The sequence below is a fragment of the Pteropus medius genome, unplaced genomic scaffold, assembly GCF_902729225.1.
Source record: "Pteropus medius unplaced genomic scaffold, Ma_sr-lr_union100, whole genome shotgun sequence".
Classification (NCBI taxonomy): Eukaryota; Metazoa; Chordata; class Mammalia; order Chiroptera; family Pteropodidae; genus Pteropus; species Pteropus medius.
This window is the reverse complement of record NW_024344378.1, coordinates 54,242,070-54,269,540: the sequence shown is the minus strand read 5'-3', so window position 1 is coordinate 54,269,540 and position 27,471 is coordinate 54,242,070. Positions and strand designations below refer to the sequence as shown.

General features: G+C 35.4%; 1 protein-coding gene and 1 pseudogene across 5 annotated transcripts in view; one reads left to right on the top strand and one right to left on the bottom strand.

The window, feature by feature from the left end:
* The window catches only part of NRG3 (neuregulin 3), a 990,054-nt gene that overhangs the window by 47,480 nt on the left and 915,103 nt on the right, over positions 1–27,471 (bottom strand). The gene's annotated exons all lie outside the window — the stretch shown is intronic.
* LOC120609833 (uncharacterized) lies at positions 16,506–16,624 on the top strand (annotated as a pseudogene).

Here is a 27,471-nt window from a genome sequence, read left to right as displayed (position 1 = left end):
TGTGGCAGTTCCTCAAGCAATTAAACATAAAATTACCACATGACCCAACAATTCCACTCCTAGTTTCCTATGTAAGAGGAAAGAAAACATATATCTATACAAAACCTTGTACATGAATGTTTATAGTCATATTATTCATAGTAGTTAAAAAATGATAAACAATCCATTTGCTTATCAACTGATAAGTGAAAAAACATAATGTAGTAGATTTCTATGCAATAAAAAATTGCTTGACAATAAAAAATGAAAAAGCAATATATGCTACCATATGGATGAACCTTGAAATATTATGCTATATTAAGAAAGCCTGTCACAAAGTCCAATTATATGATTCTGTTTATATGAGATGTCCAGAATAGTCAAATACATATTGACAAACTAAAATAAAGTAGTTAGGGAATGGGTGTTTGGGAGAAAGGGGAGGGAATATTAATAGGTATAAGTTGATGGTAATGTTCTAAAATTTATTGTGGTGATGGTTGCAAAAACTGTGAATATACTAAAAACCACTGAATTTTATCATATGGAATTATATTTCAAAAAGATGTTATTTAAGAAAAAGAGGTATGAGCAAAGTACAGTGTGAATATGATGGGAGTGAGATAGAGAATAATCTACCTGTGTAAAAGACTGGGGAAGTGACAAAGAAGGCTTTAGAGAAGACATTAGGAAGAGTTATCTGAGTGATATTGCAAGAGCAGGACACCACATTTCATTCCACTTGTGACAATGAGTTGAGGCAATGTAAAATACCTAGTATGTGTGCCACATGGTAAACGCTTCCTTCCAAAGGGCAAAATGCAAAAAACAATGGACATAGCTTTATCCACCCTATCTATAAGAGTTTATGATGTGACGAGAGTCCCAAGCACTGAGCAAAAGTGCCCTGACTACTCCCTGGACGACAGTGTTATGAATATTCCTACTCTAGCTTTCAAAGAGCTGAAGATTTGAGAAAATTTTCTTCTTCATATGAGTCATCCAAGGCTCTTTTCCCACTCCAATCATGAATCGCTTATGATTTTTTTGGAAAAATAGAGAAGGAGAGACAAAATGAGGGAAGAGTGAAGAAGAAAGAAGAAGAAAGACCAAAGAAAAGAACAAAAAGGAAGAGCCAGGAAAGGAGGAGATAAGATTAGAGGGAAGAGAAAAGGGAGAGATAAAAGAAAAGAAAGAAATTATCATTATCTGCCATCCTTCTTGAATCATCCTCAGAGAATTTTCTTCTCCTGAGAACTGTGAGTGGCAGAGTTGCACTTCTCTTATTTAGAGGATATGATTTGCTCAGTTTCTGTACAGGGGCATGAAGGGCAATGGTATCAGGTAATGTAAGACCCTCCACCGTGCGTGCATAGTGTGTAGGACAGAAATAGCCAGTATTTACTGTATCATCAGATCTTGCTGAGTTTGATCTCTGTCCACAGACAGAGAGCCCTACCCATCGTCAGAAGTGGAAAAGACCAGTATGTTCGTTATTCCAAACGCGCGCGCCCACACACACACACACACAAACACCCTCTTGTTCAGGGCAATAGCAAACCCAGTGGATTGGTCTGCATATTCAAATAAGATGCCAACACCCAAATCAAGATAAAGAGCTTAATAACTTTGAGCAGAATATCATAATATCAGGGCAATTGTTGAGATGTCTTGTTAAAATTACACAAACAGTTGACATCAACATCCAATTAAATAGAGTTCACCCAATTATTATTGTTGTTGATGCTAGAGACATTACAAATTAAACTTATACAGAGGATAGTAAACAGGTATTTCAACTTAAGTAATTACCATGGTACAAGGAAGTATCTGAACTAATTTCCAAAAGGCTATTAAAACTATACTTTGGATCCAATTCTTATTTCTTAAATGCATTTAATTGTTTAAGGTGAATTTAAACAATATACGTACTCCCTTCCAGAAAAGATGGTCTCTCTGGATCAGGAAACCTGAGCCTGGGAACAAAATCTTGAGGTGGAGGTGGAAATGGGGCAAGACTGACCCGGGACTATTCTCCATTGAAGGCAAGGGAAGTATAAAACATAATGTGTAGGCGTGAAGTCAGAATAACAAAGCAAGAAGGCCATCCTACTAAACCATGAATTACAAATATCCTACTAGACAGGGGAAAACAAGGTACTGGCCACAGAATGAAAATAACTGGGAGGTAGGCAAAGGAATGCAGGGAAGGGGTTGGAGACTGGCATGCTGCCGCAGGGGACTCGGAAAGATCCTGTGGTCCTGGCCACCGACACAGTGAGAGTTAAGATTATAAACTGATTGAGGTGAATATCCAGCTATGATCCTATAGGCAGGATAAAGTGGAAGCATTTTTGTCTTCATTTCAGAGATAAGGAAACAGAGGCTCAAAATGGTTAATGCAACAACTTCAGAGTAAGAGATCTGGGACCCAAACGTATGCTCCCACTTCAGAAAGTCAAGCATCCTTTGCTCTTTTCCTAATCTCTTCTTTCCCACTCTTGAAGAAGCTGAAAGGGAAACTATGTATCCTCTTTCTTATACTCAACAGCTAACAGAACAGCACTCCCATGCAAACCAAAACTAAGCAAAAGTAGAAACACTAACCACGAACGTATTCGATTTAAATAAAAATTAAAATGTAGTCCTCACAGGAGCTCAAAATCAGATAGAAAGGCAATGTATATTTAAAAATGGAATAAAAGAAGTTTCAAAAGAGACACGGAAGCTAGGATAGAAAGCGAGGAGATAGAAACTTCTATTATTTAATATTTAATGACCCTGTGGCAGCTACTCTGAAGAACACATAATGAGCTTCTTTCTGCCCATGATCAAGGGCCTGGAGAGCTTGAGGGACTTTCCCAAGATTACACAGTTAGAAGGCAGAAGGTAGAACCCAGAAACCAACCCAACTGTGCCTGACTCCAAAGTTCAAGCATGTCTTGCTTCATTATCTTCATTATTAACATTTATTTAACTAAAGTGTCTAAGTCATTCAATGGTAAGTATCTCAAAAATAAGTTTGTTTTATGAAATAAAGGATGGATGAATAAGTAAATGAAAGTCGCTAAAGTTTCTGTCTGCTGATGGAATACATGTGGGATATGAAGGGAAATAGAAGATCGGGCATGATTTTAAAACTTTTAGCCCAAGTGAAAATTCAATGGGGTTGCCATTTCAGGAAGAGTGATAACAAAGCAGTTGGTGGAGGGAGTGTAAAAGTGGTGTGTTTTCCTTCATTTTCTGGGCCTGAATTAACCTGTATTAATCTCTTACCATTACCCTCCACACTCTGCTCCAGGCCTACTGTCACTTCTCCATCTTCCCCCTCATGTCCAGGAAAGGATACAGTTTGTTCCTTTTGCCTGAAATATCTTCCTCACCTCTCTCAAGTAATCTGCCAAACTAGAAGCATATTATTTGGATCTAAGATTTCCAGGAGGAGAAGTTGTCCCTTATCCCCCACACCCACAACTCCTCTCTATGTGTTTCCCAAGAGAATCCAAGGAGGTAATCTCCATTGCATCAATTATTACACTGTATTACAATCCCTGGGTTAGTTATTTATCTTCATTTTAATCTGCAAGTTTCTTGGAGCTTTGCTGATTGTTTTGTTCTCGTTTTGTTCCTGTTTTGTTCTGCGTTGTTCCAGAAAATCAGGAAAAAACAACATAAGGTGAATGCACTCAGGTTTTGCTCTGCACTGGCACATAGGTTAGACCGCCTGGACAGCTGAGAAATTAGGACCTTGCATTCTCGAACCTGCATACAACATACGCAGTCAAGTTACTTAGAGGGACCCAGCAAAGGCAAATTACCCACTTTATCACTGGGTTATTCAGATACAAACATACAGTCATATGTCTGTCTTTGGACTGAGATTATCCTGGAATTCTCAGTACTTCTAAATTTTGCTCTTAGATGTATGATTCTGTTTATCATTTTCTGTTTATTAAACATCCATTCCTAAGCATTCCCAACATTACTAATCATGATAGGACTGTCATGACATAGCCTATTGTTTGTAACAAATAGTATCTGTAATGTCACAAGGAAGTTGCTACAAAAGGGAAAATTGTGAAAGAAAAACTGACACGCAGGTTCTAACAATAGGTCTGAAGGGATATTAGGACACTTTCTTCTTTCCCTTAATGTCCCTTGCTACTCACACAGTTATTACCTTTAGAAACCAATTCACGCAGAGATATTCTTGAATGAAACCAGCAATTACGAAAAATTTAAGACTACAGGGAAGCTCATGCCCCTAAGGAAGAGATGTGCAGAAATTCTGGATCTCCTGTTGCCTCTATCGTGGAGATAGCTCAGGTGGGAGGTCCACTTGAACTGAAATATATCAAAGTTTTCCTGTTGCCTTATACACAGCAAAGGTTCATTTCTGTTGGAATCAAATATCACACTTATGACAGAGAGAAAGTCTATAGTAATCAAAGAAGAAAGACAGACTTCTAAAGAAAAATAATTGTGGGAAGACTTAGAATAAGTAGCTCATGGTTGAAATAAAATTCATCCAGTAAACAAGCCTACAGGCATTGTTCATATACCTACCACTTCAGAAAAGAAATCTCGTACCTGGAGATTGTTTTAAAATTTGCTTTCTGAAAGGTAAAATGGTATGAGCATCTCCAGGACATAGAAATGACAGCCAGATTTTGGATACAGTGGCTCAAAAACAACTCCATTTTAGGAGAAAACAATAGAGTTAAGATGGTTGTCAAAAGCAGAATGTATTATAATTCCTACCACTCCCCAACCCCCACCATTATCATTCAAGCATCTTACAGGGTTGGCAGCAGAGAATATTATAATTTTGGTTTTCAGTAAAATGTCTGTGCCTAAGCAGATATACATGCTTTTTGTGACAGAAATGCCATTCTCATCATTTCTAAGAGAAAACATTCCATTTTATAATGCTAGAAATTTCCCCCAAATGCATGTATTTTTTGATGATTCTAAGGCATCAATTCTCTTTCAGGCAATTCATGTTTTTGTCTCCACTTAGAGACACCAAGTGTTTTCACAAAAGAGGAACTCCCATGCGATTCTGTGAAATAAGTCATTCTCAAGATTAGTGAGCTCTGCAATATGGATAACAAGAGCATACAGAAGTGCAAAATGAGTGTGAAGTGTGAAGAGGTATGAGCAGAGCATGAGTGCATTTGCACTGGAAAAGATCAGGGTCAGAAAACTACAGCCCACAGGCCATATACATCCGGCTAGTCTTTTTTTTTGTAAAGTTTTATTGGAGCACAGACACAACCATTGGTTTACGTATTGTTTGTGGCTGTGTTTTTATTATAACAGCAGAGTTGAGTGGTTGTAGCAAAATGCACAAAGCCCAAATATTTACAATTTGATCTTTTACAGAAAACATGTGCTGATCCCTGGAATAGTTAAAAAGAAATTTAATAAATAAAAATTACTTTGTGAGCTATACAATAAAAATTTAAATAATGTCTCAAATTAATATTTTTAAGAAATTAAAAAAGAATGTCTAAAACAGCCCTTACATTATCATAAGAATTATTTTAGTTCCTTTACTGAATTGAGTGAACAAGGAGCTTGCCAGCCTAAGACCCTTCTCTCACTACCTGCAACCAGATAAAGTCAACACTACTTCTGTGACTATACAGACTCAGCTTCTAAGGCAAGAGCCTTTAAGTTCAGTGGGAGCACCTGAGCAAGGGCAGATAAGGGTCTTATGAACTCGCAGGGTACAAAGTCTCTGCTGAAGTAGTGATAGTGCTGATGAGCTGGGCCAATTAGTGTCTTTCCTAAAAAACTGAACTGAGACCAGAAGGAAAATGAAGGTCAGTTAGAAGTGGGGGCAACACTGGAAAGACAAAAAAAATAAAGAAAAATGGGGACAAAGGGCAGTGGAATCATGTTAAATACATGTCCAGTATAAAGAAGGATCCATCTAAATTCTTTACACATCGTGAGAGGAGAAATGTTCTCTTACTACTAGAAACATACCTTAGCACTATCCCACCAGACTCTGTGAGAGAGGTGAGACCCCAAGGTCAAATCCCTGTTGATTTTATTTTTATTTCTTATGTTTTCCTTATTGCATCAATCAATGTCTCTGTTTTCTTTTTATTTGTTTTGTTTGTTTGCTTGTTTTAATCAAAACAGCTTAAGATAGAGACATTGAAATGGAAACAACTTCCTGTTAGGAAATAACTACCAGGCATGACATACTGTATACAAGACAAGATGACTCCTCCTAAAAAACATAGGGGAAAGCAGAGAATGGCTTCAGGGGTGCGATACTTTGTGGGCATCCAAGCAACTGTTACTTTTTAACAAGCATTTTCTTTGTTAAAGCTTGTTTAATTTCTTTAGTCACTAGATTGTTTTTCAAGTAGTTGGAGCCTGTAACCTTGGCTATAAAGTTGGCTGGTGCAATTAGTCAAGATATAGTAATTTGGATCCAATACTATGCTTAAAATGTAAGTGGATGAATAGCTTTTAGCTAGAAATTTAAGAAAATTTCAGTCTGAATGACCTGTCTGACTGTTTGAATGCCCTAAAATGCACCTGCTACTTGTCTTCCACCGGCTTGTCCTGCTACCCTCAATAATTTTGGCTCCAAAGGGGGGGGGGGGGTGGGGGCAGGAGGGCAAATGTCAACTCTCTTTCTGGGAAAGCCTAAGGCAATGAGACATATCCCCAGTTCAAGCTGCTGGTTCTGTACCATGGAGTTGCAGACACATGAATTCTTACTACTCTGACAATGCAACAAATGATTTCATTTTCTTAATGACTCATAGGTTGTAAAAAACAGCACCTTTCCCAGCCTTTAGCTGTGGCTGAACACTGTTTGGATTGATAAGAAAGAATAACTTTGGCTAGGGAATCTTCTCGTTTTTCCATTACTGAGACTTAGGAAGACAGTAGGCGGCTTGAAAGTGTGCTTGTGCATTGTACCCATTCTGTGTAGCTGTACCTTTGTGAAAAGGCCCCAGTTACAACAATAGCAGTGGTAATTACAACACAAACACTTATTGAGTACTTACAATACAAAGCTCTTTACAGATACAAAGCCATTTAGCCCTCTCCACAGTTCTAGGAGCATTATTAACACTTTTGCACTTGAAAAAATTGAGGCACAGATAAACTACATGTTAAAGTCAAATTAAAAGTAACTGGTCACAATGTGGTTAGAGAGCCCATGTTTTTTAACTACTACATGTTACTGCCTAGAGGGAGAAAAAATATCTTCTTCCTCCATTCCTGTAACTAGAAAATCAGTCTTTAATCAAATCAAAATAATGTTGGAGATATGGTATAATAAGGTCTAAGAGCCCATACACAGGAGTCAGAGAGACCTGGGTTCAAATATCAATTCTTCCTTAGATTAAGCAGGATAATCTCCAGGAAATCTTTTGTCCTCCCCTAGCTTCAGGGCCTTCATCTGTAAATAAGGATGCTAATGCCTTCCTTGCAGGGTTTTTGAGGGCTAATAAAATAATGAATGCAAAGTCCCCAGGACAGTGTCTGACACATAATGAGTAATCACTACAAAGAGTAATGCTTTTCTTCTCTCTTACTGCTCTGATGGTGTGGGGAAGATCTTTACTATTATGTAAGAAAGAAAAAAAAATCACATGGATTGCCTCAACTACTAAACAGACAAGAATTGAAAACCTGAGGCACTCAGGACCTCAGAGAACATTTTGTACTGATCAAGATGAAATGAATCAGTTTCATGAGGCATAATACTATCTTTCAAGCTGCCTTGAGGTAAAGTGAAGAAGCTTAAAATATTTAAAAACTTAATTATGCTACCAGGCAGCTTTGAGTTCTAGTGGTATGGAAAAAGAAAGAAAATTTCTATGAGGTGTCAACTCAGAATTTTTAATAGCTATTAACTCTTTAAGTCTGAGATAAGTATGTCAGTACACAGATGCCTTCAAAAATCAGGTATGAGTAAAGTAAATAGATAATGTCATTAGAATCTGCCTGATTTCCTCTTGTGTCTGCCTTCTGCTTATGGTGAACACATTGCATCACAACTTCTCTACCCAGTGCTCACTATTACACAACTAATGGAACAAATTCTAACCTAGGCTTGGAAATAATTCCAACTAAACTTGGAAGGGCATGAAGGAGCATTTAGGGGGCACTCAAGGGATTGATTTATTAACATCAAGTCAGCATATTAATATTCCAGCCCTGGTCTTGGACCATGCCCCTGAGATGTCAGTGACAAAGTCCCAATGTTCCTTACCAGTTCTGGTAACAGGGTGCCTGCCTTGACATTTATTCAGTGTTCTTTACTTTTCAGTCAAGAGAACTTAAGGTCTTTTCAGTGATTTTCCTCACCATCTCCCCCTACATTTAACAATCAGAGAGAGAGAAAGAGAGGGAGAGAAACAGATTCTAATTACCAGTTCAATTTTGCCCTTTAAGGACTGTTAAACATTTAAAATTAAAATTTAAATTTCAAAAGCTTTTATTCTATTTTTAGATGCTGAGTTCCTGATCTTCTGGATCTAGGACTATTTCCTTTTCTTTCTTCCCTATTATTTTGCATATTCGTTGATATATTTATTCCTCGTTTATTCATTCATGCATTCATTCATTTATTCAAAAATTATTTGAGTAACTACTATGTACTGGGCATTGTATTAGGCCTTAGAAGTAACTGTAACATACATAGAGAGTCTCTGTTCTCACAGATTCTTCCAGGTTAGTAGGGGGTAGAGACAAAATACTTGGTACAATGTGAGGACTTATAATAAGTACATAATCCAGACTTTGCAGACAGGGTTTGGAAGGCTGGGAAAGCTTTCAGTAAGGGGTAACATCTTAGATAACTCAGAAAGGAGAGTGAAGATGCTAGGTAGTTAGTCACATCTGAGCGACAGGAGCCAGGGACCAGCTCTGTAACCATAGAAACTTCCCTTAAAGACCTTCTTTAAGGACCTCCCAAAACCTAGAAGACAAAGGCCATAAAAGTTGCGGCTAAACCAGCTACAAATGCATGCACATGAAGTACTGCCCATAACTTCAGCTTCATTATACCATCATTTTATAATATCATGACTATACCTAGAAGTTCATGAATCTAACTATAACAGACTGAATTCCGGGTAAGCATATGCACAGTAGGCAAAGTGTTATATAGCGGCCAACTGTCACTCAAGGTAACCTCACATACAGATCATCTAGAATCTCCTATCACGGCCAAAATATAAACAGACCTTTTTTTTTTGCATGGTTACGGCATTCCTGGCTGGAAACCTGCCTCTCTTTTTGGGATGTACTCTTCTCTCTTCTCCACCCAAATTCCACAGGGCTGTAGCCTTCCCTAGCATGGCCCATCTCCTTCTAAAATGTACTTTCAGTAAATCTTACTTTCTCTAAATCTCTCTGACCTGTAATTCTTTATTGTGTCAGTGGGGAAGAACCCAGGGAAAACACACAACACCAACATCCTCCCCCATGCTGCTGAGGCGACATCAGATTTCACCTCATCCCAGTGGTGACAGAGATTAGGTAGAGGATAAAAGATAAAAAAGGTAGTTGGTAAGTAGAGAAGAAAACAGTAGGGTGTTCTAAACAGAAAACGGCATCTGCAAAGCCTGCAATGAGAAAGGGAACATATAATATTAAAAGACCTGTAAGCTATTCAGCACAGCAAGCATACAAGAGTTTGGATGAGGCTTGCAGGAAGTGAAAAGGCTATATTTGTATTTTAGAATAACTGTTCTGTGGTAAATGCATTAGAATGTTACTGCAGAGAAACAAAATTAGTAGGCTGTTACAGTAATTGATTTATAGATAACATTTCTCTGTTTAGATAAGTGGCATTAGAAGTAAGCTAAGTGGAAACTGTCAGATGTTTAAGAACAATTGAATCAACTGCATTTGGTGGTTTAAGTTAGATGAGAGAGAGGGAGGAATCAAAGGACTTCCAGGGTTGTGATTTGGATCAAAGGATAGATGGTGGTGTCATTCACCAGGAACATAGGAGGCGACACAGATGGAAGGGGAACGACAAGTTCAGTTTGATTTTGTTGAGTGTAAGGTATTTCTGGAACACCTAAATATAAATACAGTAGGAAGTGACATGCCCCATACTTGACATTCAGGACCTCTTGTCCTTCAATATCTACCTAAGACACCAAGTTCTCAGCTGAATTCCATCTGTCTATGATGATATTCTCCAGATGACATATTTTGTCTGCAAGACCGAATGACTTCTGTCCTCTGCAGGCGTATCTAAATCTCTAAGACGTGGTCCTCAAGCTGAGGGTGGATCTCATACTCCCAGCAGGACCTCGATACACAGGATCTAGAATGATTTCACAGATGAGAAAACAATTTCTCAAAAGTGCTCAGAACCAATCTGATGCTAGAAACTGTTCCTGGGAGGCAAGCATAGTCAGAAAAATAGACTTCTCAAAATAGAAACTGAAAGAATTTGAAGAACTGAATGAAATAGCTGATCAATTCAGATGATTTTAATGGCTCTGACATTTCAAAACCACTCTTTACTCTCAGACTATCTATTGGAAAAATATCAGGTAAAAATTACACAGTAAAACTCCAATATGGCTGCCTGAAGATGAAGAGTAAACTAGTTCATCAGGGTAATTTCCAAACTAAGTGTTTTCAATGTGCAAGGTTTGGTTAATATATAGAAAGTACCTATAAAAGCTTCTTTTTTAATGAAAGGATAAATTCAAGTCCACAAATAACAATAATACTTTATATTTGTACTAAAATCTATGGCTTATGAAATACTTCCATGTCCATGAAATTATTTACATCTCTGAACTGCATAAATTCAAAAGCAGTTTTTCCAGATCATTTGGTCTAATGTTAGGGAATCCCATGTAAACCCAGTCAATTTATCAACATTAAAAATATCTTTTGCCTCAGCTAAACCACATTCTTCAAAACTAAGTAATTATTTATGTTGAAAGCCAAAGAAGATAAAGAGTAAATATCTTCACATGTGAATTGGTTGAGGGCTGCTGCTGGATTTCCTTCACATACTTATTTTTAATAAAATGCAGGAGGTAAAAGAAAGACAATAATTTTTTTTCCAAAACAAGAAAACTGATGAACTAAAGAACAATGTAAATGTTTTTTCTTTATCCTATTCGTGGTTTCTAATTAAACATTTTATTTTAGAACAGTTTTAGATTTATAAAATTATTATAAAAATAGTACAGAGATGTATTCTCCATGCCATTTCACCTATTATTATCTTACACGAATACAGTATATTTGTCATAATTAATGAGCTGATATTATTAACTATATATAGAGAGAGAGCCTAAATATATATAGTCTACACTTTATTCAGATTTTCTCAATTTTTTTCTTAATGTCCTTTTTCTCTTCCAGGATCCCATCTAGAATGCCATGTCACATTTAGTAGTCATGTTTCCTTAGGTTCTCTTTGGTTATGACAATTTTTCAGATTTTCCTTGTTTTTGATCACTGATGGTTTTGAGGATTATTGGTCAGGTATTTTCTAGAATACACATCAATTGGGATTTGTCTGACGATTTTGTTATGACTACACTGCAGAAATTCGTTTCTGGGGAGAAACCACAGAAATAAAGTACCATTATAATCATATCACCTCAAATGACTGTTGATGTTGACCTTGATCAACTGATTTGAGGTAATGCTTGTCAGGTTTCTCAACGATAAACGTACTCTTTTTTGCTTCCTTTATATAGTAATCTTTGGAAGAAAGTCACTATCTGCACCCAACATTTAACTAATAGAGAGTTATGTTTCATCTCTTTAAAGATGGTGTAGTTACATAAATCACTTGGAATTTTTTTGTTAGGGATATTTATCTATTCTCCATGTTTATTACTTATTTTTGATTTTTAATTTTACGCATTGGCTTATAGTCCAATACAACTTTATTTTGTTGCTAAAATTTTTCCAGTTCTGGCAATTGGGAACTCATTCAGATGGCTTCTGAAACACTTTGATAAACCCATATCATGGGTATTTTTTTTTTCAAGTGTTTCCTTATTTCCTGGTGCTACAAGATGCTCCAGGCCCATCTTGTATATTTCTCACCCCAGTCCTAGAATCAGACACTTCTCCAAAGCTCCCCCATCTTGCCCCAGAGAGTGGGCCTTGGTTATGGTTGAGATTCCATATTCTTGACTATTCTTCCCCTCGCTGGAGCCATAAGGAGCTCTTTCTTGGATCCTCATCAGAAGAATCTGGTGAGATGTCTGAGAGCAAAGCTCAGAAAAGCATGAAGGGCCTCCCTAAACTCCTGCAACCCCCAGGAGTTTCTCACTTTCATGCTACTTTACCCTTAGCCTCCAGTAATCTGTAAAAACAACTATTTAAGATTTTCCTCCTAGATTATGGCTCTAGTGCCTTCTGCTCCATGTAAGCATTTCTCAGCTGTGACTCTCTGGGTTTACTGGTCTCTCTAGTTCTTAGTGTGGCATTAGCCCCCAAAACTCAGTTGGCTGGTAAATCCAATAAAAGTCATTAAGCTGCAGTTTGTTCAGTTTTACCTGTTACTAGAATAGCAGTGACAACTTCCAAGCTCTTTACATGTCAAATCTAAAACTAGAAGCTTCTCTATTTCTGTTTTCTAAGATTGTTTGTTTTTCTCTATTCAGACCCATCTTTGGTTCTAATAACTATCTGCACTCTTTTTCATTCTAATATCTCAAGACAGCAATTGCAGACATTTGTGTTTACAGTCTGTCAACTTTAGAATTCCTCAGAAGTTAAGTTTGTTTCTGAGTATGCATCAAGAAATTCTCCACTAGTCAAAGTGTATCATACATGTTAGAATAGATATTAATACAAATTATGGCATTCTGTACTTTATTTTAAAGATGAAGACACTTCAATACAAGTCATTCAGAACTAGAAATATATTGCCATGAAATATATCGATAGTAACTTTTCTTTCCTACAGGTGCATATAATGAGGATTTCACAATGGCTTGTGCTTCTAGACATTTTTTTTCTTAAAGATCATATGAAAAATATATTTTAAAGTGGAGAGAGGCAGATAGTCTTAGAATTTTTATTCATATACAATGGCAACTCAGTGACTGTGCCTGAAAAGAGCAGTCTACATTGTAACTACTGTGTTTCCAATATGCTCTTTCTTCCTTATGCACCAAATCATTGTTTGCTTATTTCACCCTGATGTCAGTGCAAAAGTTCAGAAGAGCATGAACAGGAAGCCAGTAGACCAGATTAGGAGCAGCTTTAAGAAGAAACTAATTTTCTCACCTGGAGCAGGACTCAGTCAATTGCTAGTTTCAGAGTTTCTGCCATTTGCACACAAGTACGTGCAATGTGAAGTATGAATTACCTGGGCTTGAAGGACAGTGGTAGTTTGTCATGCCAACTAGACAGCCTTCCCGTTATAAATCTTGATGCTGTTTTAAGCAAATGGAGATATCTTTCTCATTTCTCACTCTTAACAGGAGCACACACACAGAATATGAGGCTTGCCCACCAAAGAAAAGGCTAATTGGAGCCCAGTGAATGGTGGAATGGCTTTGTGCCTGCCTGAATGCAGTGACTTCAAAGACCTAGGAAAGGCAGGATTGCTAGATAAAATATAGAATGTCAGTTAAATTTTTAATTACAAATAAATAATGAATAATTTTTAGTACAAGTATGCTAAATCTGGTTACCCCTTTTTCCTTTAAGACAATTCCATTGTAGGAAGTAGGATTTTCTTCTCTAAGAATTCAGCTTTTCTTGCCCTTTCAAGAGATCAAGTTACAATAATCCCCTCTTGGAAAGAAATCTCAAGAGCTGGAAAGCAAAAGCTGATGGATCACAGGGATTTTTTTTTGGAGGGGTGTGAAGACGTGAGGGAAGGCTCTGTCACAGTAAAAACTAACCTTAGATCTCCCTCTAAGAGCAGGTCACAACGTTCACATCCATTAATCAACTTGTCACGTAAATTGGCAGAATGCATTCATACGGCTATTGGCTGACTTTGAATAGCATTTTGGAGGTGTGGGAAAAAATGTTCTGTTACTAACAACCTACTATGTGTAGAACATATTAAGCACTTAAATGGTATTATTCTAATTAATTTCCACAACAACCCCATGGATTTGTGTCACTATCCCTCTTTCCACCTGTGAAATGAAGCTTCAGAGCAGTCAAGGAAAGTTATGCAGTTATTACATAGCTTTGTGACTGAAATGTTCTGGTTCACTTTCCTCCCAGAATCCAGTTGTGTACAATCTTTACACAGAGATCAAGGCCTGTACCCTCGGACAGATCCCTATAGGGAGGAGCCACCAAATCAGAGGAGCCAGGACCCATGAAGAAAGGGTCCTCAATTTGGAAAGTAAAAGACCACACAAATCTCAGTGCCCCAGGTCTCACCAGCAATGATCAGGTGTTAAGATCTCAGCATCATTTAAAATGTAAAAGATCTCCAGATTATCTGTAGCATCTATAAAGGAGAAAACAACTTACTTCCCAAACAACCTTGGTGCGTCAGGTACTGTCATAAATTATATTTATTTGATATTTTATTTAACTTTCAAAATAACTTTGTGGTTTGTGAATTTACTGCATGCTTTACAGTAAAACAAAACTCAGGAAGATGAAAATACTTGCTGACAGTCTTCTGGTGAGGAGGGAATTGAATTAGGACTCAAACTCAGGGTTGTCTGAATGCAAATCCTTTGCTCTTTCCACATGCATCTCACAGCTTCTATGAATGTTTTCCATGTATCGCATATGGAAATGCAAAGTTAAATATTTATAAAACCTCCTCTTCAGCATGTAACTTCACCAAGTTACGTAGCTCAGCCATTTATTTTTAATCTGTCACTGGTGGTTAAAGTATATTTTAGGGGGAAAATATCAACCTCCAATTTATTACTTTGCTATGATTTTTTAAAAAAATCTTGGGGAAAATAGATGTATATATTTTTAATTTCAACCAAGTACAAAGCTAATAAGCTGTTTCCATGTCAAGGCATTGGCTCTAGGCCTGGTATAAGGCCTAGTTCAGAGTCATAGGCAGAAGATTGGTTCTATTAAATTCAGTCTGAGACAATATCAATTTTTAAATTTTGCTTAGAAAGTTTTAGAGCTCAGCTCCAAGACTCTAGGAAGTGGGATACTTTAGTAATAGGGTTATTTAAGAAGTTAATCTGGGATATCTACAATGTTATGAATTATACCAAGAATATGTCCCAGCCATGACCTTAAGTTTCAGGAAAGAAAGTGAAATTCTGGGAAAATCAGAGGAATTGGAGGTTGGGAAAGAAGTGGGTACCAGAAAGGTAGCATGATTATGGCTAGAGGGGCCAGTTATACAGATGTACCACCATCTACTGGAGATAGACTAGGAAGTCAGCCATCCATTTTTGACGCATACCAGACTCTGCATAGGGTGGGAAAGTACTCTCCTTAATGAGAACTGGGCAAGTATGGCATTCCTAGTTAAGAATGTCACTTCTATTTAATTTCTGTGTCTTCCTTATGAAGTATTCTTCATGTTTTGGCCTAGATGTCATGCTCTCAGGACAGCTACTAAGACCTTAGCCTGAATTATAACACAATAGCTCTGTGAGCTCATTTGGCCACTCTGCTACTAACTTACGGAAACTGCATTGTAATTATTTCAGTTCTCTTCCAATGGGCTAATATTAGGCTCATATTTAATTTTCTCTAACCTTATCAAATTCCTTACTGACAAAGTCCTCTAAAGCTCAATTAATTCAGCAATATGATTACATTCCCAGAGGAACATATAAGCATCCCAGCTGTGTAAAAATGGAGGCTTCTTCAGTATGCTTTACTGTCAGAATGAATCCTTGAACTGAAGAAATTCCAACTGTGATTTGTGGAGGAAAATATACAATAGTACTGCTAATTTTTGTGGATAGTCATTTTTAGAAAATGTCGTTAAGATCCTTACACTATTCGTTCATGTTTGATATGCATCTGTTTACTCATATCCCTGACTACAAAGGTGGGTGACTTGAGATAAAGTCTATTAGAACATTGACATAGTGCTGCAAAGAAGTTCTAATTTTTGCCCAATTCTTTTTTTTTTTTTTGCCTAATTCTTATAAAGAAGAAACAATGAGAATAATACCAAATAAACTATAACATATCTACTCAAATATTAAGAATATTCTATCATCCAGTGTAAAGCCTTATACGAATGGAACCTGTTCTGGCTATTCTTTTGCTTCTTAATCTTTCTTTAAATGAACTAAAAAGGTCACTGTGATCTAAAACCCAAAACAGCCTTATTCAAGGAATCTCAAATATTACAATTTTATGACTACTTTTTTTGCTAAAAGTTATTTCAGAACAATAAGGTAAATGTTTGTTGAATTTAGAGATCCCAGAAACAAAAATATAAGGAAAATTGGAAGTACATTTATATATTCTCTGATATTTATGATAAAAATTATCATCCTTCTGTTTTTGGTATCATTTAAGCTATGGAACCAACCTAAAATTGACTTCATGCATTAACTGTTTAAAAATATTCAGATTCCTATGGCCATGCCACACTTAACACACCCGATCTCATCTGATCTTGGAAGCTAAGCAGGATTGGGCCTGATTAGTACTTAGACGGGAGACCACATAGGAATACCAGGTGCTGTAGGCTTAAAAAAAAAATCAGATTTTTATGTAGCATATTTAACATGAATTTATCAGATTAGTAAAAATCCCATCAGGGAGATTTTGTGTCTATTTTTTTTTTCTTTGAAGTTCAAAGAAATTTACTCAATTGTATTATCATCACAGGAATTAGAAAATTCATCACAATATTTAAATCTTAGATGAGTATGCAAATTCAACTGTGTGCTAGGAATATTGTCTATTTAAAAAGACATAAAGTTTGGTTTTAAAATTTTTATTTTATTTATTTCAAATCAAAATGCCGTGAAGGACATTCCACTTAATCATTGTCAAGCAAATTTTTCCTAATTTTTATCAATTTATATTTGGTTATGAAAAATGTGTTCATATAACTTTCGGTTTTCTCTCTGATATGTAAAGAATTTAGAAGTCATTGCTCTTATCCTCACAACAAGAAAAAAGCTAGACAAAGTGAAAATGAACAACTCTTTTAGAGCAGTCAGAGAATTGAGGTCACAGGGTATTTCTGCTTTTAAAACTGGAGATATGAGTGAATACAGAAAATTGCAGCTTACTGGAATCAAAACCCACCCACTGGAGCCAGAAACTGGTAAGAATACTTAAACAGTAATTGATTAATATCTGGAGACTGAGCGTGGACTAGCCCAAGAGACAAAAACTTCTGAGGACATAGACTTAGAGTTACAACAATGTAAGAGATTTCCCTCTAGTATCCCCTCTAGGTTCTCATTGTGAAGATTGGACAATAATCCTCTTGTATCTGACAGTAGAAAAGGAAATGTAACCATTTTAAATACTCTCAGTGTTTTGATATCTTTAATAAAGGCCATTCTCAGAGAAAGCTATTGCATTTAACCACCATGAAAAATACCCAACTCTAATCCTGTGCAGCCTTTGGCATGCAGAAAGTAAAATAGTCAATTATAGACCTCTTGCTCGAGTCTTCTAGTCTCATCTGAAGGTGGGAAAAGCCAGAAAAAAAGCTGAAATGAACTTATGAAAGCCCAAAGCTAGAGGCACAGGACCACTAAAAGACTAAGACTTGACTGCAAAATTACGAAGTACTCCCCTTACACTACCACTCATAAAGAGGGTTACTATTTAATAAGAAGAAAATACAAGAGAAAGAACTACATATCTCAGATCTTAAGAAGAATTCTCTAGAGAAGCCCAAAGATAACAAAAGGAGACAGAAACAAAGTAACTAGAGGAAATTTTAGCCTCTGACACCTACAACTACAATAGACTTTAAACATAGCATTATTCTTAGCAAGATAAATATAGAAACTCACACTAAAGTCTTAAATGCCTGGGTTCCTTTAACATATACATCATGTCCAGTTTTCAACCAAAATATTGCAAGATATGCTAAAAGGAAAAAAAAAAAGAATACAATCTGAAGAGACATAGGAAGCATCAGGACCAGATTTAGATATGACAGAAGAATTTAAATTATTAGTTTAGGAATTTAAAATTACTGATTAATATGCTAAGGGATCTAATGAAAAAATAGACTATGCAAAAAATATAAATAATGTAGGCAAAAAGATGGAAGCTCTAAGAAAGAATTAAAAGAAAGCGATGCAAAAAATGCTGAAATAGAAATAAAAATTGCCTTTGAGAGAGTCAATTGCTGACATGTTCAAGGAAAGAATCAGTAAGGTTAAAGATTCTCAATGGAAACTTCATAAACTGAAAAATAAAGAGAAAAATCATTTTAAAGGAACAGAATATACAAGTGGTGCAGAATTTAAAAAGATGTAGCACATATAATGAGACTCTCAGAAAGAGAAGGAAGAAAAGAAAGAAAAAGAGAAAAGAAAGAAATAGAGAAAGAAAAGAAAAAAAGAAAATTTGAAGTAATAATTTTCCAGAATTAATGATGGATACCAAACCACAGATCCAGGAAGCTCAGAGAACTTCAATCATGAAAAATACAAAGAAAAATCTACAATAGGTATATCATATTCAATCTATGCAAAATCAAAGACAAAGAGAAACTTGAATGAAGCTTAAGGGAGACAGTATAAAAATTAATTATTCTTCTTTTTGGAAAACACAAATGAAAGAGAAAAGTGGAGCAAATTGTTTAAAATGTTGAAGAAAAACAAATCAAAAAGAAAACAATTATGAACCAAAAATCCTACATCCATGAAACTAATCTTCCAAAGAGAAGTAGAAATACTTTCTCAGACAAACACACTAAGGAAATTTGTTGTCAGTAGAAGAGCCTTGAAAGAAATGTTAAAAGTTCTTTGGAGAATAGGAAAATGATAGAATTCAGAAATCTGGACCCACTTAAAGAAAGAAAGAGCTCTAGAGAAAGAACAAATGAAGATGAAATATATATTTTTTATTATTCTTAATTGAACTAATGGATACTGTTCAAAAATATTAGCAACAACTTAGTAAATGATTATAGTTTAATGACAATAATATAAGGAAAGGCAAGGAGTAATATTCAGTTACCTGTACTATTCCTGAAAAAGTAAATTATTATTTGAAAGTGGCCTTAAATTAGTTGAAAATGCATATTGTACACTAAGGCAACCGCTAACAAAATTTAACAAGAAGGTATAATCAGTATGCTAAGAGAGAGAAGATCAAATACTATCACATAAAATACTTAGAACAAAATAAGGCAGAAAAAGATGGAAGGCAAAATGAAAAAGAAACAACAACAGCAACAACAAAAAACCAAGGTCGATGAATAAAAAACAGAGAAAAGTTAAAAATATGGTAGATAACCCAAAAATATTTTTAAAAATCACTTTAAATATAAATGATATAAATACACTAATTAAAAGATAGAAACTATCAAAGTAAATACATTAAAAAAGATGTAACTAAACATTATCTAAAAGAAAACTTCTTGAAATATAAAGATGCAGATAGCTTAAAAGTGAATAATATACACCATGTTAACATTAATAAAAAGAGAAACTGGTGTACAAGATAAGGATATCCAGTATTGCCACTTTTGTTTACCATTATACAGTAATTGCTAGACAGAGCAATTTGGCAAGACAAAGAAATAAAAGAAATCTGAATCGAAAAGGAAGAATCAAAAGAATCTGAATCAAAAAGGAAGAAGAAAATTGTCTCTATTTGTAAATGACATGATATTATATAGAGAAAATCCTAAATGTCACACAAAGCTTGTTAGAACTAATAAACAAATTCAGCAAAGTTGCAGGATACGAATTCAAAATACAAAAATCAGTTGCATTTCTATACACTAAAATTAGACTATCAGAAAGAGAAATTAGGGAAACAATCTCATTTACAATTACATCAAAAAAATAAAATAGCAGGAGTTTTGGTCAAGATGGCAGAGTAGAAAAATGCTGTGCTTGCCTCCTGTCACTATCAAATCAAAATTACAACTAAACTGCAGAACAACCATCAGTGAAAATTGCCTAGCTGCAAAGAAGTACAATAACTAAGGCTATACAGAAGAAGCCACACTGAGACTGATAGAAGAAGCAGAGACATTAAACTGCTGTCCCCAGACCCACATGCAGCAGTTGAGAATCAGGAGAGATATCTTGATATCTTGACCATTGAGGTCCCCTTGGAGGAGCAAGGGATCTAGTCCTGCACCAGGCTTTTCAGCCCAGTTTCCACTGCCAGGAAGAGATGGTCTCATAACTTCTGGCTGTAAAAACTGTTGGAGATGGTAGCTGAGTGAGACAAAGGGCTGCTGGGGTTCCAGACATTCTTCTTAAAGGGCCCACATATGGACTTACTCACTGATAGACTCAATTGCTCTGAGCTCCGGCTCTGGGGCAGCAGTGTTAAAGGTACCAGGGACATATGAAAAGGAACTGAATTGTTTGGCTTCAGGATTACAGCTGAAGGAGCAGCTTTCTTCCAGAAAGAAGTGCTCGTAGAAACTATGGTTCCTTTGTTGAACCCTTTTCTCACCCAGCATGTAGACTCCAGTGGATCCCATATCTGAGTCTTCCATCAACTTAGTTAACACTAGTGGCCTGGCCCTGGAGATTTCCTGAGACCCTGTCACACCGAAATTGTAGGTCCACCCAAGACACTTACAGTAGCTTTTCCAAACAAAACACCCCTATTGGCTTATGCTGCAGATTTCCCTAAATTCTCTCAAAGATATACAAACCCTGTACAAGCAGCATCTGGTTGTGGCATGCCCCATACCTCTTGTTAAGCAGCTCCAAGCCCAGCACTAGCAGCAGCCAGATTTTGTTCTCAGCTTAGCCTCTTCCAGGCACTTCCAAGCCCAGCACAAGTGGCATCCATTTGTAGATCACTTTGTAACTCATACCAAGTCATCCTAGGCAGGATACAGGCAGCAGCTGACCTTGGTTTGCACCACAGCCCCTTGCAAGAAGCCCCAGAACTAACATACCTGGTGGCCAGCTTCAGACCACACCAGAGCACCACCCAACCAATTCCACAAAAATACACATTCAAAATACAGACTGAGTAGACATTAGAGCCCTGCTAAAGAAAATCCTGCTTTGTAGGATCAGTCCTTGCACTAGTCATGGCAAGTCCTCACATGGCCTGAGGGTCTATCTCACTCGTTGACATAAAAAAGCAACAAAGGCTCAAATAGGAGGGCACACGCAACCCACACAAGGAACACACCTGGAGCACCTGGCTCAAGTGACCACAGAGACTGCACCACTGGGCTCCATAGGACACATCCATTACTTAAGGCCATTCTACTAAGACCATTCTACTTAAAACATGGAAGCAAACACAGAGAGGCAGCCAAAAAGGGAAACAAAAAAAACATATCCCAGATGAAAGAACAGAAGAAAACTCCAGGAAAAAAAGGAAAAAAAGAAAAAAACTAAACTAAATGGAGACAAGCAATCTATCAGATGCAGAGTTCAAAACTCTAGTTATAAGGATGCTCAATGATCCTAGTGAGAACTTCAACAAAGAGATAGGAAACATAAAAATGGGAGTAAAATATATTAAAAAGAACCAGTCAGAAATGAAGAATGAAATAATTGAAATGAAGAATACATTAGAAGAAATCCATAGTAGATCAGATGAAGCAGATAGTCAAATCAGCAATGTGGAAGATAAGGTAGGAGAAAACACCTAATCAGAACAGCAAAAAGAAAAAAAAAATCCAAAAATATGAGAATAGAAAGGGACAACATCAAGTGTACCAATATTTGCATCATAGAGTTACCAGAAGGAGGAGAGTAAGAAATTGATAACCCCAAACACTACTTTGAAGGAACATGTGCATCCATATGTTCATTGCAGCATTATTTACAACAGCCAAGTTATAATAAGGAGGCAACCTGAGTGTCCATCAGTGGGTGAATGGATAAAGAGGTGGTACCTATACACAGTAACATATTACTCAACCATAAAAAAGAATAAAATCTTGCCATCTGTGACAACATGGGTGGACCTACAAGGATTTATGCTCAGTGGAGTAGATCAGACAGAGAAAGAAAAATGTCATTATATGTGGAATCTAGAGAACAGGATTAGCAAACAACAACAAAAAAAGCTCATAGAAAGAATTTTGATGGTAATTTAATTGGAAGTGAGGGAGTGAATGAAAACGAGGAAGGGATTAAGATGTACAAATTGGTAGTTATGAAATAGTCATGGGGATGCAGAGTCTAGCATGGGGAATATAGTCATTAGTATTGTAATAACTATGTATGCTGTCAAATGGGTACTGGATTTATTGGGGAGTGATCACTTTGTAATTTATATAAATGTCTAATCACTGTGTTGTACACCTGAAAATAATATAATATTGTATGTCAACTATAATTGAAAAATAAAAACATAAAAAGAAAGAATAGAATACCTATGAATAACTTTAAGCAAGGAAGTGAAAGATCTGTACACTGAAAACTACAAGCCATTGATGAAAGAAATTGAAGAATACATAAATAAGTAAAAAGATATTCCGCATTCATGGATTTGAAGAATTAATGTTAAAATCTTTGTACTCCTGAAACCAATCTATGGATTCTACATGACCCTTATCAAAATTCTAATGGCATTTTCCACAGAAGTAGAAATTTGTATGAAATCACAAAGACCTTGAATACCAAATCAATCTGCAGAAAGAACATAGCTAAAGGCATCGCACTTCTTGATTTCCAATAATATTACAAAGATATAGTAATCAAAACAGTATGGTATTGGCATAAAAACAGAAACATAGATCAGTGGAACAGAATAAAGAACCTAGAAATAAACCCACGTATATATGGCCAATTAATTTATGACAAAGAACTAAGAATATATAAGGAAATGATAATCTCTTTAATAAATGATTTTGGGAAAATTGGACAGCCACACGCAAAACGGTGAAGGTAGATCCCTATCTTACAGCATACACAAAAATCAACTCATAAAGGGTTAAAGACTTGAAACCATAAAGCTCCTAGAAGATAACATAAGAGTTAAGCTCTTCGATTTTGGTCTTGGCCATATACATATTTTTTTTAATTTGACAGCAAAAGCAAAAATAAACAGGTGGAAATGCATCAAACTATAGAGCTTCTGCAAGCAAAGTAAACCATCAAAACAATGAGAAGGCAATCTATGAAATGGGAGAAAATATTTGCAACTCATATCTGACAAGGAGTTAATATTCAAAATATATAAATAACTCATAATGATTCAATAGAGAAAAAAAAAACAATCTTATTAAAAGATGGGCAGAGTAACTGAATAGGCAATTTTCCAAAGAAGACTTACAAATGGTCAATATGTACAAGGAAAAGTTTCAACATCGCTAATCACCAGGGAAATATAAATCAAAACCACAATGAGATATCACTTCACACCTATTTTAATGAATATTATCAAAAATAAAAGAGATAAGGGTTGGCAGTGATGTAGAGAAGAGGGAATACTTGTGCAATGTTGGGAATGTAAATTAGCGTAGCCATTTGTGAAAAACAGTATAAAGTACCTCATGAAAGTAAAATAGAATTATCGTGTGATCCAGCAATTCCACCCCTGGCAATATATCTAAAGGAAATGAAATTCATGCTCTTCACCCCCATGTTCATTATAGCATTATTTACAATAGCCAAGACAAGGAAACTACCTAAGTGTATATCAACAAATGAATGGATAAAGAGGAGTGTTATAATACACAATGAAATATTTTTCAGCCCTTAGAAATAAGGAAATCTTATCATTTGTGACATGGATGGACCTTGAGAGCATTATCCTAAGTGAAATAAGTCAGACAAAAAAAGACAAATACTGTTTAATTTCACTTATATGTGAAATCTTACAAACAACAACAACGACAAACTTAAACTCATAGATATAGAGAATATCCTGGTAGTTGCCAGAGGCAGGGTTAGGTAGTGGGGGAAATGTATGCAGGTACTCAAAGGTACAAAGTTCCAGTTATAAAATAAGTACTGGGCATGTAATGTACAGCATAGTGACTATAGTTAATAATACTATATTGTGTATTTGAAAGTTGCTAAGACAGTAGATCTTAAAAGTTCTCATCACAAGAAAAATAAATATTAACTAAATTTATTGTGGTAATTATTTCTCAGCATATACATATGTCAAATCATTCCATTGTACTCCTTAAACTAATATCATGTTATAAAGTATACCAATTTGATCTCAATAAACTGAAAAACAAAACAAAACAAAAAAAACCTTAGTACTGGGTTCCACCTCCAAAGTTGGATTAGGAAATCTGGGGTGGGACCTGAGGATCTGAATTTCTGACAAATTTCCAGATGATACTGATGCTGCCAGTTTAGGACCATATTTTGAGAACCATTGAGCTAAAGTTTGCAGCCATCTTGGGCAAATGGGTGCTTCTAATTTTAAAAACTATTGGCAATTCTGGAAAAATAGCTCCATTTGGGATAAATGGATGATGGAAAGAATAAAATTTATTTATTTTTATTCACTGTGATTTTAGAAGTTATAAATCAAAGAAACAAAAACTATCCTCTTGCAAACAGTACTGCCTTGACCCATTGCCATTTTCCTCCATGCCTATGGACTGATCTGGTGCTTTGTGGGCATTCCTTTTGATATTCCATGGGAAGATCAAGTCTTGGTTAGAAATGCAGGATTTCTTACTACACTGGATCCCTCTTATACACCACTTATATCCTCTCAGACCATCCTCTTACTGCACCTGATTCTATGCTAAATGAAGTCAATCTAGACTTCCAAAAGTTTCCTATAGATTCTGCCTGACAATGCCTCTCCTTGGGTCTTGGCCCGAGGTCACTTTCTTCTTGCTTCCTTCTCTGAGTCTTCTCTGACACCTTAAACAGTCAACTCAAAGTATGTAATGCAAGAAGTTAATGCTCATGAGGCAATTCTTGATAATAAGGAATTGAGCTGATGAATAAATATTTCTTCCCCTTTTCAATTCTTAGGTTGATAGTTCTGGCTTCTCAATCATATAATTTCTTAAAATGTCCTAGGGGATCATTTGTTATCCATACAGATGTCCAATTAAATAAAAATTCTCAGTATAGTTTTCCTTGTTTATCCTTTCTCCCATTTTTTTTCCCCCTGGGAAAAAAAAAGATATCTGGTATAACTATATTAATTTCAGACCAAGCATATTTAGAATATAGCATTGCATTGCATAATGATAAAGAGATCCATTATCCAAGAAGACACAGTAATTCTTAGTGTATAGGTATCTATCAAAACAATATAAAAATGCCTGAGGCAAAAACTGGTAAAACTACAGGGAGAAACAAATAAATCCACTATTATAGTTGAAGACTTTAACATCCCTCTACCAGAAATAAACAACTCTAGCAGGCAATAAAGACAGTTGACTGAACAGCACCATTAACTAACTGGATCTAATTGGCATTTATAGAAGACTTTATCCAACAGCAGAATATACATTCTTCTCAAGTTCACATAAAATATTCACCAAGATAGACCACATTCTGAGTTATAAAACACATCTAAACACATTTAAAAGAATGAAAATCATACAAACTATGGTCTCAGACCACAACAGAATTAAAATGTAAACTAGTAACAGAAAGATAGCTGGAAAATCCCAACATACTTGGAGATTAAACAACACACTTTTAAATAACACGTGGATAAAAGCACAAGAATCAAGATAAAATTTTAAAAGCATTTGAACTAAAAGAAAGTAAAACTACAACTTAATAAAAATTTGTGGTTTGCAGCAAAACTGGTTCTTAGAGGAAAATTTGTTGCATTAAACACGTATATTAGAAAAGAACAATCTAAAAATAACTAACCTAAGCTTTCTCCTTAAAGACTACAAAAACCAGAAAATTAAAAATTAAATCCAAAGTAAGAAAAGAAATAATTAGAATTAGAGTAGAAATTAATAAAATTGAATATGAGAAATAAATAAAGGAAGTCAATAAAGCCAAAAGCTGGTTCTATTAAAAGATCAATAAAATCAATGATCAATAAATCTCTAGCCAGGTTTACTAAGGGAAAAAAGAAGAACACAAATTACTAATCTAAAAAATGAAAGAAGAACCAATACTATTGATTCTATGGACATTAAAAAGATAATAAAGGAATATTATGAACAACTCTATGCCCCAAAATTGTATAATTTATATGCAATTGACCAGTTCTTTGAAAGACACAATCTACAAAATCTTTCATAAGGAGAATTAAATAATCTGAATAGGACTACACCTATTGAAGAAATTAAATCAATAGTTAAGTAACTTTCCAAAAAAGAATCTATGTGACCAAAAGTTTGATGAATAGTTTTTATATACAACACCAAAAGCACAATCCACGAAAAAAAGTGAAAATTTTGTCTTTGTTAATGTTAAAAATACCTGCTCTATAAAAGACATTGTGGAGAGAATGAAAAGACAAATCAAAGATTGGGGAAAATATTTGCAAAACATATATCTGATGAAGGATTTGTATCCAAAATATTTTTAAAAACCCTTAAAACTCAACAATAAGAAAACAAACAACCCCATTTCAAAAAATGAACATAATATCTTAAGAGACATCTCATCGAAAAAGATATACAGTAGGCAAAAAGCATATGAAAAAGTGCTCAAAATCATGTGTCATTAAGAAATTGTATATTAAAACAATAATGAGATACACCTATTAGAATGGGTAAAACCCAAAAATTTAACAACAAATGCTTGTGAGGATGTAGAACAATAGGAATTCTCATTCATTTTTAGGAATGCAAAATAATGTGGCCATTTTAGAAGAAACTTTGGCTGTTTCTTACAAAGTTAAATATAACCTAACTATAACCTAGAAATTTTGTTCCTAAGTACTTGCACAAATTTTTTTGAAAACTTATGTCTACATAAAACTTGCATGTGAATATTTATAGCAACTTTATTTATAATCACCCCAAACTGAAAGACACCAAATGTCTTTCAATAGGTGAATATTTTTTTTAAATGTAGTATATCTATACAATGAAATATTCAATGATAAAAAGAAATGAGCTACCAAATCACAGAAAGACACGAAAGAACTTTAAACGCGTATTGCTAAGTGATATAAACAAGTCTGAAAAGGCTACATAATGTGTGATTTCAACTATATGGCATTCAGGAAAAGGCAAAATTACAGAAACAGTGGTTTTCTAATGCTCTAGATGAGAAACTAAGGGATTAATAAGAAAAGCACAAGAGATTTTTAGGGCAGTGAAATTATTCTATATGATACTGTAATAGTGGCTACATGACATTATTATTTGGTAAAACCAATGTACATCACAAAGAGTGAACCCTAACGTAGCTTAGGGACTTCACTTATAATAATGTACTACTATTGGCTCTTCAGTTGTAACAGAAAACCACACTAATGTAAGATGTTATAATAGGAAAAACTAAG